Consider the following 5,294-nt stretch of genomic DNA (forward strand, 5'->3'; position numbering starts at 1 on the left):
CTCATCCATGTGACTTGAATTCTGCAACTGGTGTCTGTCTGCTTCTGCCCTTTGTGTCAGATAGGTTACGTGTAACAAAAGACCTAAACAGACTGTGGCTAAATCATTATGACTCTGAATTATCTCAATATGAAGTCTGGATTTCTTCCTGGAGGATTCACAACTCATGGAGCATGATTCCTAGATGTCCGGCCATTAGGACAGAAAACAGCGTTTGCCAAGGTGTGCAACCTGCAAAGAGGGGTGCAGAAGATGGCTGTGCCTCTCACGTATGCTGATCTTGGCAAATCTGCCAGGGATGTCTTCACCAAGGGCTATGGGTTTGGCTTAATAACACTTGATTTGAAAACAAAATCTGAGAATGGACTGGAATTTACAAGCTCAGGTTCAGCCGACACCGAGACCACCAAAGTGACGGACAGTCTGGAAACCAAGTACAGATGGACCAAATATGGTCTGACGTTTACGGAGAAATGGAACACTAACAACACACTAGGCACGGAGATTACTGTGGAAGATCAGCTTGCACGTGGCCTGAAGCTGACCTTCAATTCATCCTTCTCTCCAAACACTGGGGAAAAAAAAAAAGCTAAAATCAAGACTGGGTACAAGCGGGAACATATCAACCTGGGCTGTGATGTGGATTTCGACATTGCCGGGCCTTCCATCCGGGGTGCTCTGGTGTTGGGTTATGAGGGCTGGCTGGCTGGCTACCAGATGAATTTTGAGACCGCAAAGTCTCGAGTGACCCAGAGCAATTTTGCAGTTGGCTACAAGACCGATGAGTTCCAGCTTCACACTAATATAAATGATGGGACAGAGTTTGGTGGCTCCATTTATCAGAAGGTGAACAAGAAGTTGGAGACTGCTGTTAATCTAGCCTGGACAGCGGGAAACAGTAACACTCGCTTCAGAATAGCAGCCAATTACCAGATCGACCCTGACGCCTGCTTCTTGGCTAAAGTGAACAACTCCAGCCTCATAGGGTTAGGATATACTCAGACCCTAAAGCCAGGTATCAAACTGACACTGTCAGCTCTGCTGGATGGCAAGAATGTCAACGCTGGTGGCCACAAGCTTGGTCTAGGACTGGAGTTTCAAGCATAAATGAATACTGTACAATTGTTTAATTTTAAACTATTTTTCAGCATAGCTACCTTCAGAATTTAGTGTACCTTTTAATGTTGTATGTCTGAGATGCAAGTATCGCTAAATATCATGTTAGACTTCCAGGTTAAAGGTGATTCAGCTTTAGGGTGTTACCTTTTCAGAGGTACAGAAGAAACCCAATTTCAAAAAAGGTCCTTTCAGCTGTAGACTTGAGGGGGAGCTTGCTGCCCCTCTAGAGATGTCAGGTTCCTTTTTTACCTAGAAACGGCTGCAAGTGGAAGTTGATAATTTGCAGGCACTTTGTAAATTCGTATTGAGTAAATGAATGAAATTGTGACTTCCTGAGAATTGAACCTTGGTTTCCTATCCTGATTGAGGAGAGACTGTTGGATGGTGTATACAAACTCATCTGAAAGGGACTTTTTTAGGCAGGGACTTTTTCCACCCCAATCCATCACCTCTTTTACACCAAAAGTAGTCTGCAGGGAGTGGTAGCTGTTTCTTCTGTGCCATTTTGGGGTGGAGAAGGTGGATGTGATGAAGCCAATAATTCAGGACTTAATTGTGTTTTTTCTCATGTTGTGTTTTTTTTGCCCTTGCACCAGAGTATGAAATAGCTTCTAAGAGCTCCAGGTGCAAGCTGGGAAGAGTCTCTGTGACTGTAATCACATGGTGACAACACTCAGAATCTAAACTGAACTTCTCTTGTATTCTCGCCACTCAGTTTATTTTTTAGCAGTTTAATGGGTACATTTTAGCATCTTCCATTTTGTGTGGAATTAGTTCCTCCCCTTCAAATGCTGTAATTAACATCACTTAAAATAAAACTTGAATAAAATATTGAAACCTTAAAAAAAAATGAAGTCTGATCCAGAGTTGATGAGCAGCTCAAAAATGTCAGCAAGGACCAGGCGCTATTGATCTCTCTGTTCAGCCATATTCACTGTCCTTGCTTTTCTTAAGCTTATTACCTTTTGATGGCAAGATGGCTGCCACAGCTCCAGCCATCATGTCCTCACACAAGCACATTCCTGGCAGGAAGGAGGAGGAAGGGGTAGTTTCTTTTATTAAGGGGTAGTTTCTAACTCTTTAATCAGGAAGCAAGAAGCCTTTCAGCAGATTTGTCTTTATGTCTCATTGGCTAGAATGGTATCCTGACTACAGAGGAAACCGGGAAAGTGAGAATCTAGGAAAAGCAAATGAAATTACTGTGTTGGCTTTAGCCTAATCATGATTCATCTCCTGGGGCTAGAACAAAACCAGGGTCTGTGGTGAGGAGAAGGGGCAGATGGTTTTAGGGTAACACTAACAGTATCCTCCACAGTCTTTCTAATTTCCCGTGTCACCATCAACCTACTGGCTCAAACTGTCTGGTCCACCCCCTGCCTATCTGAGGAGAAAGAATGGAACACCTCCATTGGGGTTTGTTATTAAATCTGTCAAAGGGAAGAGATGTCCTCTTTCAACAAATCTCATAGAATTGCACTCTTTGCCAGGCCTGAGCAAGACAGAGATAGCTCTCACCTCGACACATCTCAAGACTGCTGACTCTTGAGAACAGAGATTTTTCTTAAGAAAAGGCTGATCATTAATTAGCTCTCCCACACAATTATTCCCCAAATTAAGTTTGGGTACAATGACTATCTCTAATTGGCTATTGTTATAGACAGAGAATCCACACGTCTGCATTGCTTTCAAATGCAGCATGGTCTAGGAGGGGCATGTGCAGAAGCAAGGGCACAGACCTGGTAACTCCTGCCAAGATTTGAGTCTTGGCATGGCCAATGTGACCTTGGGCAAGTCCTTGAACTTCCCTGGGCCTCTGTTTGTTCCACTCTAAGTCTGAGACCTAACAGCCACTCCCAGGGTTGCAGTGAGGATGAACTGGGACAACTGAAGCCAAAGGACTTGAAAGGGAGAAGGCTGTGGTACTCTAAAGCTGTAGTCACTTCTTGCCTTCACCATGAGCACATTTTCAATTATGTATTTGCACTTGAAATTGGCCACCTGCTGGCTGACTAACTTTGTTAGAAATCAGTTCCATGGCTCATTTGGGAGCAAGGTTCTTACACCTCGTTGGTCTTCTTGCCTCTTTTTAAGCTTGTCCCAAAGAGCTGGTGCCAGTCTCCAGCTTCTTGATTTGTGGGTATCTGTGAGAGGCTTTTCCCCTCTTTTCTTCCATTGCTTTTTTCTTTTATTGTTGAGGTAAAATTTATATGCAGTAAAGTCCACAAACCTTTATATATACATATATACATATATATATATATATTTTTTTTTTTTTTTTTTTTTTTTTTGCCGTAGGCGGGCCTCCAGCTGCTGTGGCCTCTCCCAACGCGGAGCACAGACTCCAGACGTGCAGGCCCAGCGGCCACGGCCCACGCCGCGGCATGTGGGATCCTCCTGGACCGGGGCACGAACCCGCATCCCCTGCATGGGCAGGCTGACTCTCAACCACTGCGCCACCAGTGAAGCCCTATATATTTTTTTAATGTTTTTAGCTGTGTTGGGTCTTCGTTGCGGTGCACAAGCTTTTCATTTTGCGGTGGCATCTCTTGTTGCGGAGCACGGGCTCCAGGCGCGCAGGCTTCAGTAGTTGCAGCGCATGGGCTCTAGAGCGCAGGCTCAGTAGTTGTGGCGCACGAGCTTAGTTGCTTCGCGGCATGTGGTATCTTCCCGGACCAGGGCTCAAACCCGTGTCCCCTGCATTGGTAGGCGGATTCTTAACCATTAATTCTTAACTGCGCCACCAGGGAAGTCCAAAGTCCACAAATCTTTAAATGTACTATGTAGGTTATGTGTTTTTCTGTATGTATACACGTGTGTAAGTACCATCCAGAGCAAGATACAGAACATTTCCATCACTTCAGAAGGCTTCCTCGTCCCCTCGCCATCAGTACCCCACCCTGCCTTACTCCCCACCTGCTGCTTCATCAACGCAGCTTGTCCTCACATCACTTAGTAACTCTTCTTGAACTTCCTATGAAATGGCATCGTATACCCTGTATCTCACATAGTTCTTGCAATACCTTCTCTTCTATTTTCCTTTTTCTGATCAGTTTTAAGCAGCCTGTCAGCTCCTCTTCCTGATGGGCAGAGCTCCTCCCTTCTGGCACGTCACTCCTGACATTCTGATTTCATCTGCTGAGATGGGCAGAGCCCTCAGACATGCCTCCTCTGTCAGGGGGTGTCCAGGACATGTGGATACTTCCAGGGACCCGCAGGCTGGGCTTTTTCTCCCTCTTGCTTCTCCCAGGGGCAGCTGTGAGGCTTTGTCTGCTCTTGCCATTGCTCTCAGAGGAGCTGGGCCTGGGCTGGGGGATGGACCCCCTGGGCAAAGATTTCTGAGGAGTGGCCTGAAGTGAAGACAAGCTGGGGACAAGCTGGGTCCAGGTCCTTGCAGGAGGCATGAGAGGCTGGGGGGCTTTAGCGGGGGAGTGGATAAAACTGGAGACCCAAGAGAGGTCTGCACCACAGGGGATTCTCACGGAACATCCAGGGATGCTGGATGTGAGTGAATTACCAGGTGTGAGTGAGTTAGACATCAGCCCAGGCTTCCTCTGCCAGGGAGCCGGGAAGGGGCTCTCAGACAGGCCCCACCCCTGCTGGCCAGCATGGCTGACCTTAGGTGTGATGGGGCAGGAAGTCCCTTTTGACCTGCCTGTCCCATCTTGCCTTCACTTATTTGCTCCTGTAACAGCATTTGCTGGGAACCCCCTAGGTATGCTGGGCAGTGAGCTAGCACCGAGGGCACAGGGGTGAACACAAGGTCTCTCAACCCAAGGAGCTCACTGTCTAGACTAGGCTGCAAACGGCTGGCCCACTTCCATCCAGATTTGACCCTCAGACGTGCTTGCTTCGGCCCCCATAGTTTAAAAATTGGAAAACCGTCCATAAAAATCTGATTTCTGGCTTCTTTCAACGAATCAGAAGATCTGGCAACCATGGTTTGCATACCTACAGCTGGTGGGCTGAGAAGTGGCTGCTCCCCTCTGCGCCCTCCCAGATGGGCATGCTTGCGCCAGTGTGCTGAAGTCCCCACCACTCCCTACGGTACTGTGCCTTTTTGTCCTCTTCTCTCACCACTTCCCTGCCTGGCTCCTGTAGACATCTAATTTCGACAGGAGGAGTTAGTGCAGGCTTCACAGAAGAGGGCAATGCGTCTTGATCTCCTGGGAGCGCGT

The 5,294-nt window shown here is 47.2% G+C and overlaps 1 pseudogene across 1 annotated transcript; it reads left to right on the plus strand.

The window, feature by feature from the left end:
- The first annotated feature begins 251 nt into the window (after window positions 1–251).
- On the plus strand, window positions 252–1,953 carry LOC114909007 (annotated as a pseudogene). Its single transcript, XR_003797106.1, has one exon. The product of XR_003797106.1 is annotated as a voltage-dependent anion-selective channel protein 1 pseudogene (transcript).
- The last annotated feature ends 3,341 nt before the right edge of the window (window positions 1,954–5,294 follow it).

The sequence above is a fragment of the Monodon monoceros genome, unplaced genomic scaffold (assembly GCF_005190385.1).
Source record: "Monodon monoceros isolate NGI ecotype Baffin Bay Population unplaced genomic scaffold, NGI_Narwhal_1 Super_Scaffold_4, whole genome shotgun sequence".
Classification (NCBI taxonomy): Eukaryota; Metazoa; Chordata; class Mammalia; order Artiodactyla; family Monodontidae; genus Monodon; species Monodon monoceros.